General features: G+C 36.7%; 1 protein-coding gene across 5 annotated transcripts in view; it reads left to right on the top strand.

Annotated features, from left to right (window-relative positions):
* The window catches only part of EML4 (EMAP like 4), a 155,958-nt gene that overhangs the window by 43,961 nt on the left and 97,046 nt on the right, over positions 1-14,951 (top strand). The window contains exon 1 of one of the 5 annotated variants that reach the window (XM_082743284.1): positions 10,217-10,298. The exons of the other annotated variants lie outside the window; for them this stretch is intronic. The gene's annotated coding sequence lies outside the window, so the exon portion shown is untranslated. Of the gene's footprint in view, positions 1-10,216; positions 10,299-14,951 lie in introns of those variants that run through there. 5 annotated transcript variants of the gene reach the window in all.

A 14,951-nucleotide genomic window follows, 5' to 3' on the forward strand; every position in this document is an offset into this window, starting at 1 on the left:
CATTTTTTGGAAAATTACTAGAATGTTAGGTTGATCGTGGGATTACTTTATGGGTCTAAGATCTGAAGTGATCCAGATTATACCATCTTCTATATAGTGGGCTTCAGGACATCCCATGTATTCTACACTTGAGATTACTACTTGTAATCTCAAGTAGTAATCCTCCTCATAAATGGTTGAAGAGAATTGGTCTGAAGAGAATAGAAGGCTGGAGGAAAGGAGAATTATATTTGTCCCATCATATTTACTTTGGTGTCAGCCTTTCATACTTGGTTCCTATTCAGACAGCACAGTAAAATTCCATACTAGAAGTACATGGGTGGTTCTTTAAATTTTGGGGATGCTTTATTTGACAGTAAGAATATTTGAGTTTTGGATTTCAATTTATGGGATGGTAATGATTTCTTCTTTTTCTTTTCAAAGTCAATGAAAAATTTTAATAGAGATATAATACATTTGGGTAATGTTTATTATATGTATTCCTAAAAATTTACTGAGACATATTTGCCTAGTTTATCAGTGACATCTAAACAATGATGGCTCTTGACAGTGAGGAACTCACAATAAACTTAGAAGGGTGAATTCTGAAGCTAAGAATAAGTTTAGTTGTAGATCCTGAATTGATTAATTATAGTAGAAACCCCATCTGTTGAAGTGCCCCTTTTCATAAGAAAATAGATGAAAACCTTTTGGGGCACCTGGGTGGCTCAGTCATTAAGCGTCTGCCTTAGGCCCAGGTCATGATCCCAGGGTCCTGGGATTGAGCCCGCCCCACATTGGGCTCCCTGCTCTAGTGGGAAGCCTGCTTCTCCCTCTCCCACTCCCCCTTCTTGTGTTCCCTCTCTTGCTGTGTCTCTTTCTGTCAAATAAGTAAATTAAAAAGGAAAAGAAAAGAAATAGATGAATATCTTTTGAAAAGGCCTTCTATAAAATTCTCCAAGTTCTGCAAACCTTTAACCTGTTTTAGTTTTTGTATTTGATTTTTCTTTTAACTTTTCACGAATTAAAAAATGATAGATTGCATTTAACATAAAGTTTTTAAAAAAATCATATGTATGTTTATGTGTTTGGGGTTTTGTTTTGCTTTGATACAGGAGCATTTGAAATTTCTTTGTGGCCAGGGGGAGCTGCTTCAAAATTTCTATATAAGAAGGGCTTAGGGGTGGCAATTTGTGTGTGGTTTGGGGGTGGGTGGAGGGATGTTTTGAAGCTATGTTTTGAAGCGGTTTTTCAGTGATCGCAGTATTTTCCCTTATGCGGTATATTATAGGTCATTCAGAGCAGCAAAATTGTCTAAAAATCTTATTAATATATGCATTTGGCACACAGAATTGAAAAAATATCAGTTGTTCATATCAAATATATATAGTTAATTGAAAAAAATTGCTTTTTGGGTATCTTGAATAAAGAGGCTGATTGAGATAAGGAATGGGGAGGATAAAGCCATCCATTAGCTCTACCACTGGCAGAAAGATATTTTATCCCTTTACTTATATTGCCACTGCCTTATTTAGGCTACCATTATGTCTGATCTGCACAGTTCTAACCTCTTAGCTATTTCTTAGCTTCTAGTCTGATCTTTCAGCAGTTTCCTTTGCCTTAAGTCCATCCCTCCATTTAGCCACCAGGGTATGAGCTACTTAAATTGCCCATTTGATCTGGCCATTTCCCTGCTGCCCTCGAAGGGGTCTTCATAGTGCAATGTGTAAGATGATTTATTGGTGGTGCAGTGCATGAAAAAATACTGGAATTTTTGTATTTACTTTTTAAATGAAATGAAAGAAATTATGTCTTACCAACATTGAATAAAATGATTAAAATGTTCCCTCAGTCTGTCAGTCAGCTATCACCTAAGGTGGATTGGGAGTTCCCAATTTACAGTGGGCCTCTTTCATTCATTCTGCATGTGCTGCATTATATTACCATTACCTGTACCCTGTTAAGTGTGCTTGCTTATTATATTATCTGATTCTCACAAAATAGATAGGTGACTTAACAAAGAATTCTTTGAAGAAACCAGAGTTATGTTAATAAACAGGAGAAGAGAAAATGGCACAGCAAATCTTTTATTTTAGGCTCAAGCTCAAACATTACAGGTTTAAAATTAGTGATCTCTTCAGGTCTGATAAGAAATCATCTCCCCAAAATCAAAATTACTTAGAAGACTTGTTTGAAATGTTTGAATCTTTCTCTAAAAATATATATATTATGATTTAAAATATTAACCAAAATCTTTTTAGTTACCAAAACAAAAAAGTTTGTCAAGTCTTAATAATATTCACCACTCTAGACCTGCCTAAAATTCAAATATTAATAAGCATCTTGGTGATTAAATCCCACTTGGAAAATGAGGCAATATATGGGAATGTGTGAAAGTAATAAAAAATTATAACCACAAGATTAAAATACTTGGTTCACTTGGAAGATGTAAGTAAGTATGCTATTTTCAGTTATTTTCCAGCACACAGACACACAACAGACTAGTGAAAGTATGAAGCAATTGCTGTTATTAGGAAGATATCTAAGGTATTCATTTTTATCCATACTTTTCAAATTTCTATTTTTTACATAGGATTTGTAGTGTTCGTAACTAGCACAACAGTATATGTATTTTATATATATATATATATATATAGAGAGAGAGAGAGAGAGAGAGAGAGAGAGAGAGAGACATGAGCTTTACATTTAAAAACCTTTTAGGGGCACCTAGGTGATGTAGTTGGTTGAGCATCTGACTCTTGGTTCCTGCTTGGGCAGTGATCTTAGGTCATGAGAACAAGCGCCCCATCAGAATTTGCGTTCAGCAGAGTCTGATTGTTCCCCCCACCCCCCGTCAAGCTTGTTCTTGTTCTCTCTCTCTCAAAAATAAACTAAATACAGTCTTAAATTAAAAAACAAATGTTTTTTAAAGTCATTTTATTGCCATATAACCCATGTAATCATAATCCAGGTCAAGAGAGCGAACATACCCAACACCCTAGAAGAGCCCCTTTCCTATGCTCCCAATTATTACCCCTCTCACATCTCCAAAAAAACTGCTATCTTGATTTTTTTTTAAGATTTTTATTTATTTATTTATTTGATAGAGAGAGAAAGATCACAAGTAGGCAGAAGGCAGGCAGAGAGAGTGGAAAGCAGGCTCCCTGCTGAGCAGAGAGCCCGATGTGCGATCCCAGGACCCTGAGATCATGAGCCGAAGGCAGAGGCTTAACCCACTGAGCCACCCAGGCGCCCCTGCTATCTTGATTTTTGACAATATTTTATAGTTGTATGTGTTTTTGTACTTTATATAAGTAGAATCATAAAGCACATATTCTTTTGTGCCTGGTTTCCTTTGCTCAGTATTGAGATTCACCCATGTTTTATGTAGCATGGTTGATTCAGTGTCATTGCTGAATGATACGTTGTTATATAAATATGCCACAATTTATTTGTTCTCATATTGATGGATTTGGTTTGTTTCTACTGTCTGACTGTTAAAACTGCTCTGATTCCTGTACATATCTTTTGGTACATGTCTATACATATTTCTGTTGAGTGTAATCTTAATTGGAATTGCTGAGTTGTAGGGAATGTGTTTATCCCACTTTAATAAATAATGACAGGTAGTTTTCCATAGTAGCTGTATAGTATACGGTTCACAAGGAGTTCTAAGATTTCATGTTGTTCAACATCTTTGCCAACTAAGCTATCCAATGAGTATGTAGTGTATTTATTGTGTTTTCAAATTGCATTTTCTTGATTACTAATAAGATTGAGCACCTTTTCATATATTGGCCAGTTGAATATCCTCTTTTGTAGAAAGTTCCTTTTCAGGTCTTTTACTCATTTTTGTATGTGACTGTCTTTTCCTAATTGATTTATAAGTATTATTTGTATATTCAGCATATGAATTCTTTTATCCGTTATGTTCCAACTACTTTCTCCTACTCCAGCTTGCCTTTTCACTTTTAATGGTATCTTTTTATGAGTACACATTCTCAGTTGTAAGATTGGTCCCACTATTAATCTTTTCCTTTATCAGTAGTGATTTCTGTATTTTGTTAAAGTATCTTCTAAAAGCTTTATGGTTTTGTCTTTCATATTTACATCTGTAGTCCTCCTGGAATTAATTTTTGTATATACTGTGAGGAAAGGGTCAAGTTTCATTTTCCAGCATATATGGAGATCCACTTGACCCAGCGTTATTTACTGGCATGAGTCTTGTTTCCCTGGATCTCTAAAGTACTGCCTTTGGTCTGTATGTGAGTGTGTTTATTTTTTGGATTCTCTTTCCAGTTCCATGGTTCTTAATTGTCTATCTTTGTCTTAATTACTATAGTTTCATAGTAAGTCTCTTGATACCTAGTAGGGCGAGTATGCCTACCTTTTTCCTCTTGTTCAAGAGGGTTTTACTTATTCTTGACTTTTTATTTTTCTGTATAAGTTAGAATAAAGGTACCACATTCCATGCAATGAACACATTTATGCATACTCACACACAAAGTGTTGGAATTTTTTCCATATTGCATTCAGTCAGGGTGAAAGTGGTTTATTTTCATTGAGTCTTCAATCAGTGAACACAGTATATTTACCTAATTACTTAGGTCCTTAATTTTTCCTAACAACATTTGCTAGTTTTATGTGCAGACATCTTGAACATTGCTTTGTCATTTTTATTACAGGTGTGTGTGTGTGTGTGTGTGTGTGTGTATTATATGTAATATATATATATATATATATATATATATATATATATATATATAATTTAGTGCTCTTATAATGATCTTTTAAAGTCATTTTTTTCCCCTTTTTTGTTGCTAGGGTATATTAATATAGTTGATTTTGTGTGCTGGTCTATATCCATCAACCTTGTGCTCTCTATTCTAATCAGCTGTCTATATATTCTGGGGGGTTTTATATACATAATCATATTGTCTGTGAATGATAGTTTTATTTCTTTTTAATCTTTATTTATCTTGTCTTACTGAACTGAGCAGGATTGCAGTATAAAATAAAAGTTGTGAGAATAGATATCCTTGTTTATTTTGTTCCTTATCTGAAAAGGAAAGCTTTCAGTATTTCAACATTGAATATGATGGAGTAGTTTTAAAATTTTTGATATATGCCTGTTGCACTTACTACGGCTACATAATCCATTAAAAATTTAATGGCATAAAGCAACCATTTATTATGGTCATAGTTCTGTGGATTAGGAATTTAGATAGGTCACACCGTTGGAACACTTGTCTCTGCTCTGTGTTGTCTGAAGCCTTGACTGCAAGATGCAAAGGCGTAGGGAAGGAACCATCTGAAGGCTCATTTACTCGTATGTCTGGTTGTTGATGCTGACTATTTGCAGGGAGCCTCCTTTCCTGTCTATCTGAATCCTTTCAGGTGGTATACCATATGGGCTAGTATGAGCTGCTTCACAGCATGGTAGCTGGTTTCTCCTAAAGCGAGCATTCCCAAGGCAGAGAAAGCCAGGTAGAAGCTGTATCCTTTTTACAGCCTCATCTCAGAAGTCATAAAAGCATTTCTTTTGCCATATTTGGGTTGGAGTAGTTACAGATCCCACCCAGATACAAGAGAAGGGAATGCAGACTCTTCTTTTGGGTGAAAGGAGTATCTGTCAGTCATTGTAAGAACAGCATATATATGTTAATGTATGTGTGTGTCTAGCTAGCAAGAGTGAGAGACACAGAAAATATGATCTGTTATAGTGCCTTTTTAAATTGGATAAAAAATGTTCCCTTCTATTTAGTGTTTTTGTTTTGATGGGTATTAAATTTCATGAAATGCTTTCTCTCTGCTGAACTGAATGATTTTACTTTCTCTTAAGTGATAAATTTCTTTGATTTCAATAAATTCAATTTGATTTATCTTTCTCATATGTTAATGCTTTTGGTTTGCTTTTTTTTTTTTTTTTTTTTTTTTTTTTTTGCATTTTTAAAAAAAGATTTTATTTATTTATTTGATGGACAGAGATGACAAGCAGGCAGAGAGAGGCGGGGAAGCAGGCTCCCTGCTGAGCAGAGAGCCCGATGTGGGGCTCGATCTCAGGACCCTGAGATAATGACCTGAGCCAAAGTCAGAGGCTTAACCCACTGAGCCACCCAGGTGCCCTTTTTTTTTTGCATTTTAAAAATTTTTGCATAATTTTTTATTTTTGCATTAACCTACCATATACCTAACATAGTGTTGGGTATATGGTAGAAGCTTGGAAAATAATCTTTTTTTCTGTGTCTCAGTTCCTTATCCAACAATATCAAATCCTTTGAATACAACATGTTACTGACTTATTAAAAAATATTCCTTATTGTGGAAATAGGAAAGGTTTTCTGAAGATGTAAACATACCTGTCCTCGCCTAGAACTCTGACTAGTCCCTTACTTTCTCTCTGAAGTATGTTTCTAGTCTTCATTGTAGATCTGTATCATATCTGTCTGCTTGAGGACGGACCATCACTATAGATAAGCAAAGATCTCGAATCAAAAAGTACCATGAGGGACACCTGGGTGACTCAGTCGGTTAAGCCACTCCGTTCAGCTCAGGTCATGATCCCAGGGTTCTGGGATCAAGTCCTGCATTGGGCTCCTTGTCCAGCAAGGAGCCTGCTTCTCTCTCTACCTCTGCCTGCCACTCTGCCTACTTGTGCTCGCTCGCTTTCTCTCCCTCTCTCTCCCTCTCTCTCACAAATAAATAAATAATCTTTAAAAAAAAAATCTTAAAAAATAAAGTACCATGAAATGCTGAATTCTCCCAATTTGGCACTAAATAAAAATTTAAAGTTATCTTCCTTATTTTCTCCTTCTTATTCTCTTTCTGTAACCATGGAGAAATAGAGTCATAAAATTAATGCACCACTGATTATGGAGAAGACTGTCTCTGCCTTACTAATAAAAATTACTTTGTCAGTAAAACTTTCCTATCCTTTGAGAAGATGTACCTTAATATTTAATAAATCTCACTGTATTATTCTTTCAGGTAGTTTATTAATGTACACTTACCTTCAAAATATATAAGAGTTCCCATGCCAACATTTGGTATTGCCAGAATTTATAGTTTTTGCTTATTTAAGGGATATGAAATCATAGCTTGTGATTTTAATTTGTACTTTCTTTAAAAATATATTTATTTTGAGAGAGAGCATGTACACATGAGTGAGGCTGGGGCAGAGGGGCAAGGGCAGAGGAAAGAGAATTCCAAGCAGCATGGAGCCGGCGCAGGACTCTGTCTCACAATCCCAAGAGATCATGATCTGAGTCAAATCTAGAATGGGGCATTTAACCGAGTCACCCAGGTGCCCCTTAACTTGTATTTTTTTTTAAAGATTATTTATTTATTTATTTGACAGAGAGAGAGAGAGAGAGAGAGAGAGAGAGAGAGAGAGATCATAAGTAGGCAGAGAGGAGGCAGGCGGGGTGGGGGCAGGGAAGCAGGTTCCCTGCTGAGCAGAGAGCCGGACCGGGCCTAGATCCCAGGACCCTGGGATCCTGACCCGAGCCAAAAGCAGAGACTTAACCCACTGAGCCACTCAGGTGCCCTTAACTTGTATTTTTAATTGCTAGTAACGTTGATCCATCCTCCCTCATTCCCTACAAAGAAGCTTGCTTATTCATCATCTTTACATTTTTCAGGTCGACATCTTTTCTTATTGGTATTTATATACTTCTTGTGTGTGTTGCAGTATCTTTTTCCAAGTTGTGCCTTTAAAAATTTTTCCTTTTTGAAGTGGGAAGAACTAAATTGAATTTGTGTCCTTGGAATTTAACATAGTGTGTGACAAGGTGGTCAATCATTCAGTAAAAAGTAGAATGAATAAATATTTTGCAGCAAGCTAAAAATTTGGTGTTTTTAAAGCAATGATGCTACCTACTTTTAAAAATAGACTAAAAGTATCATATACTTAGAGCTTATTTAGATTTTAATACGTGGCTTACAATCATATCGTTTGGGTTAATTTTATTATTTAGAAGTTATATTTTTGCCTAATGGTTTATAGGTTTATATAGCTGTCTAGTTGCATTGCTTTAGAAAAATTCTCATTGGTATTTTTTTCAAATTGCTTGTTCCACAGACCAAACTTTCATTTTTCCCCCTCCCATTAAAAATTGACTGACTTCCTTTTTTGGGGTCCCACTATTTTCTGTATAAATCTATGAGGGCAAGTGTTATATTATACTTTATTGTATTTGTTTACATTTCTTGCTCCCCCATTCTTCCATGCTTTTTAGGTTTGGAGACCATCTTATTCAAATGCCAAAACAAATAGCATATAATTAGAAGTTCACTAAATGTTAGAAGTGATTATCAAATAAATAATATATATATGTATTTTAAGATTTTATTTATTTGACACAGAAAGAGATCACAAGTAGGCAGAGAGGCAGGCAGAGAGAGGGGGAAGCAAGCTCCCCGCTCAACAGAGAGCCTGATGTGGGGCTCGATCCCCAGGACCCTGAGATCACGACCTGAGCTGAAGGCAGAGACCGAACCCACTGAGCCACCCAGGCACCCCTAAATAATGTGTATCTTTGTGTTGTTTTGAATATTTTCTGCTAATTAAAACTTAGTCTTTTTAACTTTCTGTTGATGAAATGGAACTGGGTGAATTAGTGATTAGTGAAATAATGTAACATCTCTTTTATTGACTTTTCAGAGACTTTCAAGTAAATCTTTACTGCTTAGGTACCTGACACTGCAAATCTTACTGATCATTAAGAATTTAAGCAATATAGTACTCGCTTCAGCAGCACATATAATATTAAAATTGGAATAGTACAGAGAAGATTAGCATGGCCCCTGTGAAGGGTGACATGCAGATTCGTGAAGCATTCCATAAAAGAAGAAAGGGAGAGAGAGAGAGAAAGAAAGAATTTAGGCAGTCTAGGTGTGGGTTTACCAGGCCTTTATTTTTGAACATTACTAATGATTTTAGTAATAGCTGACATTTATAAGACTCACTATTTTGCTATTATTTTTAAATGCTTTTTAATGATTTAGCTAATTCTGTGTGGTTTTCTATGTTAGGTGCTCTTAGCCTCATTTTAAAGATGAAGAGACTGATGTGTGGAGAAGTTAAGAAATTTGACCAGAGTTGTACAGTTAGTAAATGGTGAAGCCAGTGTTTGAATCCGGTTAGTCTAAATCCAGTTCTATTTATCTATCTATCTATCTATATATTTTTTAAGATTTAAAAATCTTAAAATCTCAAGCTAGGGTGGGGGACAAAGGGAGAGGGAGAAACAGATTTCCTGCTGAGCGTGGAGCCCAGTGAGGGTTTCGGTCCCAGGACCCTGAACTTGAGATCATGACCTGAGCCACCCAGGCACCCCCAACCCTATATTCTTAACCATTATTTGCATATTAAATTTAAGTTTTTAGTTACATATGAACTTCATATGCCAAGAACAATATTGTTAATGAAGATTTAGATGGAGAATTGTTTTAAAATAATATTTTATTTATTTATTTGACAGAGAGAGAGAGAGATCACAAGTAGGCAGAGGCAGGCAGAGACGGGGGGGAACAAGGCTCCCAACTGAGCAGAGAGCCTGATTCGGGGCTCAATCCCAGGACCCTTAGATCATGACCTGAGCTGAAGGCAGAGGCTTAACCACACTGAGCCACTCAGGTGTCTCAGATGGAGAATATTTTTCCTAAAGCAAGACAGATATAATATTTTCTGCCAAGGGCTGATGATTTACCAGGAGGCATAGGTGGCAGGGGGAAAAGGGAGAAATAAAATGTGAATGAGTGAGTTCAGGACTAAATACACAAAGAAACACTGAGTTAGTCTGAGTATTCAGGGAGGGAAATCAAGTAGGTTTTGTTTTGTTTTATGAGAGATATAGACATTTTAGCTTATTTACTCATAAAAGGAAAATTCTAGTGAAATAAGGTTGTCTGGAGTCCTGGGTTGAGGCCTTGCAGTGCATAAATATCTAACCTCTTGATTGGGCTAAATCTCTAAAACTATGAGAGCAGTAACAAAAATATTTGGGGTATATTGTTTATATATATATTTGTTTGGGGTATATTGTGGCAAAGAGGGGAAGAAAGGCAGGGAAAGAGAGCAAGACAGAGAATCTCCAAAGTCAGCTACAAAACAGGAAAAGGGGATAGTCAGAGAAAGAAGAAACCAAAAGGAGAAATATTTAGGGTAATGAGAGATAACCCGTCTTTTCTCTCATTTCTATCATTTTCAGTCATTGACCAAGATTGTTTCTTCCACATTCTCTTCCCAGCCCCATGAACCTTCTCAGGTGGGGATTTTGTTCTTCTAAAGCATCCCCAATACTCTGCATGTCACTAAGGTAAAAGAGGTTTCTTTCTCACCCCTTGTTTTATCCTGTCTTCGCTGCTGATTCTACATTGTGTTGACAATAAATCAACCAGTATTTGGAGGGTTACCACTGCTTGTGGTGCTTTACAGGTGTAGAGGGAAATAAAAAAGAAATAGCTTCTCCCATAGAGAACTTTGCAGTCTAGTTAGGAATATAGAATGTAACCTTATTTATTTATTTATTTATTTATGTATTTATGTATTTATTTTTTTAAAAGATTTTTTCTTTATTTATCTGACAGAGATCACAAGTAGGCAGAGAGGCAGGCAGAGAGAGAGGAGGAAGCAGGCTCCCTGCAGAGCAGAAAGCCCGATGTGGGGCTCAATCCCAGGACCCTGGGATCATGACCTGAGCCGAAGGCAGAGGCTTAACCCACTGAGCCACCCAGGTGCCCCTAGAATGTAACTTTATTAAAAGATAATAACAATATCCTGTGCTGTGGTGTATCAGATGGTGTAAACTTTCCATACTCAGCTCTACATCTCTTTAACCAGCTCTTTCCAGCAAGTGACCTTTTCTACTTTATTAGATTAAAACTGTAGGTATAGAGCAAACATCTGTGCCTGCTTTCATCTTCTTCCCTTCCTTCTTAGATAAAACAGTGGTCCCTTTTTAAGGCTCATTCTTTGGGCTGTATTTTCTTTTTCTTTTTTAAGGTTTTATTTATTTAAGTGGGGCATCTGGGTGGCTCAGTGGGTTAAGCTTCTGACTCTTGATCTCAGCACAGGTCTTGATCTCAGTCATGAGTTCAAACCCTACATTGGGCTCCACTTTTTTTTTTTTCTCTGAAGATTTTATTTATTATTTTGACAGAACAGAAGCAGGCAGAGAGAGAGAGAGGAAGGAAGCAGGCTCCCTGCTGAGCAGAGAGCCCGATGCAGAGCTCAATCCCAGGACCTTGAGATCATGACCTGACCTGAAGGCAGAGGCTTAAGCCACTGAGCCACCCAGGCGCCCCTGGGCTCCACTTTAAAAAAAAAAAAAAAAGTTTTTTCTTTTCCTTTTTTTTTTTTTTTTTTTAAGATTTTACTTATTTGACACACAGAGAGAGAAAGAGTGACAGAAGGAATACAAGCAGGGGGGAAATGGGAGAGGGAGAAGCAGGCTTCCCGCCAAGCAGAGAGCCTGATTCAGGGCTCCATCCCAAGCCAAAGGCTAAATGGCTGCCAGTAGTGCAGTTGGTGGCTTATAGAGTAGCTCTATTTTCAACTTTATGAGTAACCTCCATACTGTTTTCCAGAGTGGCTGCACCAGCTTGCGTTCCCACCAGCAGTGTAAGAGGGTTCCCCTTTCTCTGCATCCTCACCAACATCTGTCAGTTCCTGACTTGTTAATTTTAGCCATTCTGACTGGTGTGAGGTGGTATCTCATTGTGGTTTTGATTTGTATTTCCCTGATTTCAACTGATGTTGAGCATTTTTTCTTGTGTCTCTGGGCCATTTTTATGTCATCTTTGGAGAAATGTCTGTTCATGTATGACTACCTTCCTGACAGTTTTTATCCTGTATTCTCTGTAGGTTTCTTTTTCTCTGGCTGCACATAAAATACCTTGGCCCTATTTTCTTATCACTCCAAATCTCAATCCTTACAACTCTAGCTAGCAATTATATTCTAATATAGTTCCCAAATGTATACCTCGTAGTTTAGGCCTCTTTTTTTTCTTAAATAAGATTTATTTATTTTAGAAAGAAAGAAAGGGTGAACAGGGCGAGGGGCAAGAGAGGAGAGAGAGAATCCTCAGACTCTCCACTGAGTGTGGCACCCATGCAGTGCTTGATCCCAGGATCCTGAGATTACAACCTAAGCCGAAATCAGGAGTCGGTTGCTTAACAGACTAAGCCACCCAAGAACCCCTTGAGACCTCTATCTTAAGACCAGGATCTAGTTATACTTTTGTTACAGCGACCTCAAACTCAGACCCTGAAGTCAAACCTCCAAAACCTGCTTATCATTCTACTTGCTCATTCCCCATCTTGTTGCTTTTACTTTAATCCCTATCTCACGGTTACCTTAAACATTTACTCTTTTGTCCAATTAGAACCATAGAGATCATCCTATTTTTATTTTATATTTTATTTTTTTAAAAAGATTTTATTTATTTATTTGATAGAGATCACAACTAGGCGCAGAGAGAGAGGAGGAAGCAGGCTCCCCGCAGAGCAGAGAGCTCTATGTGGGGCTCGATCCCAGGACCTTGGGATCATGACCCAAGCCGAAGGCAGAGGCTTTAACCCACTGAGCCACACCCAGGTCCCTCTTTATTTTATTTTTAAAAAGATTTTTATTTATTTATTTGAGAGAGAGTGTGTGAGCCAGGTGAGAGGCAGAGAGAATCCCAAGCGGACTCTGTGCTGAGTGTGGAGTCAAACAGGGGGCTTGATCCCAGAACCCTGAAATCATGACCTGAGCCAAAATCAAGAGTCAGCACTCAACTGACTGAACCACCCAGGCACCCAGGATTATCCTATTTTTTAATCTCCCATCTAATCAAGGACCATATTCCATCAATTCTCTGTCTTTCTTAAATCTGTCCTTTCATTTCTAATTTCTAGTGGGAAGGTTTCTGGTAAAACTTTTATTTGTTTCAGCATCTTGAAAATATTCTTTGTATACTTGAATGAATGAATAGGCTATTGGAAAAGATACTTGACTGTAATAATAAAGAGAGAAGATGATTCTTGAGCATAGAAACTAAACTGAGATTAGAAAGTATTCTTTCTGGCCTCCAATGAGATTTTGATTTGAGAAGAAAGGAAAGCCAAGGTGTATAATCTACAAATTAGTAGTGATCTGCAAGTGGGAGTTGGTGAAAAGAAGCCCCATACACTGTGATGTGTAAGAGGAGCCTTTTGGTTTTGTATTAGAAAGCACTTGGTTACAGAACTTCGTACAGCTCCTCTAATATTAGGAGACTGTGAACTATCTTTTAATTGTGCTACATGTATTGTAAAGAAGAGTAGTTGACAACTTGGTTATAAAACTAAAGTCTTAGGTTTGTCTGGAGATTGAAGAAAAATGTAACAAAAATTCTGCCACAGAGTCTTTCAGGGGTCTTTGCAAGAATTTGAACTCCTTTCTAGTTTGTGCCAGGCATACCACATTTCTTTTCTATCATTATATTTCTCATTCTGTCTGCTTTTATTCTGCCGATGTGATCTGTCCTAAATGTCCTTTGCTTCACACACATTGCACACTCCCTGACCCACTTGACTCCTGTTAATCTTTCACACTGCTCCTATATTTTGATGAATCTGTACCAGTTATTATTTGAAAGAGAAGTACTTTCCCAAGCCTCACTTGAGGAAACACTCCTTTGATGGCTCCCACTTTTTTCCATAAAGGCTTTTTGAAAATGTTAAATCTGGATTATTTTGCTTTGTTTTTCCATCTTTTATAAGCTTTTCTGTTTATCCTTGACTCAGTCTTTGTAGTACAGTTCATAATGTTCAATTTGGTTTAGGCTTTATCCGTTTCACAGTATTTTTGGGGTGTTTGTGTTTATACCAGTCATGTTGTTTCTGTTTTACTTTGGGTTGATTTAAATTTCCTTTTCTCAATTATAAATATATAGCTTAAAACCAACAAATTGAAGAGATAAACCTCCAGTAGCTTAGTTTTGACACTTACCTCCATGAATTTGTTCTTTGATTAGCTTTAGAAGTAATTGATCAAAAGAATAAATACATACCGCATTCATTAACTTTCAGTTGGTGTTGCATGATTTTGTAAGACAGAGTAAAGATATTTATAATTTGAATTCCTTTGTACATTTACATTATTCTAAGCCTGAGCAGTTTAAAATTGGAGTATCCAGCCAGTTGATTATTATAGGTTACTTTTTAGTGCACTTGTATTATTTTGCAGTAATTTGGAAAATTAGTGAACTATGAAAAATATTCTCATTGTTAATTCATCTTAGTTTAGTGAAATGGTTATAATGAATCAGCCATGTTTTAACACTTAAGTTTCAAAACACTAAAGTTTCATTGAGAAGTGAAAATTCTTGTAATTTCTTTACAGTTCAAGTGGATTTTATTTTATTCAAAACAAAAAGGAAAAAAGAAAATGTGACTTGCCACTTTGCACACACATTGTTTATTTTATTTCCTAGTAGAGAAAATATTCACTTTGGGGGTTTTAACTCTGTTGTTTATAGAAACTCTTAGTATGTTTTATTTCAGAAGGCAAAAACTGAGTTTTGTATTTGAAGCAATGGTATCTTATCCTTAATTAAAGGAAGATAAGAAAAATAGTTATCTGAGAACAATGAAAGGATTATAGTGAATATTCATGTCATGTATTAATTCATGTGTTTCTGTCTGTGCCTGGAGTTTAACCACTCCCAAAGCAGCCCAAGTTTTTGTTTGTATCTTCATCCCCTTTTGGCTGCATGCTCTCTTTTCTCTACTTAAGAGAGCAAAGGGGCAGAAGAGCTATCTTAAGAAGTTTTTATTTGTGCCAACATAGACATGCTTTGTGTTGGGCCATCTGGACCAGGAGGATTTCCTCAGAATGTAAAGTATGTTGTGAGATTTAGAGAGCTGGGATTTGCTCTGGACCTGTCTGGGAAGGCAGCAGAAAACGTAGACTGAACTGGGTTATATTGCTTGTAACATAGCGGGC

This window comes from Mustela nivalis (genome assembly GCF_964662115.1).
Source record: "Mustela nivalis genome assembly, chromosome: 8".
Taxonomy (NCBI): domain Eukaryota; kingdom Metazoa; phylum Chordata; class Mammalia; order Carnivora; family Mustelidae; genus Mustela; species Mustela nivalis.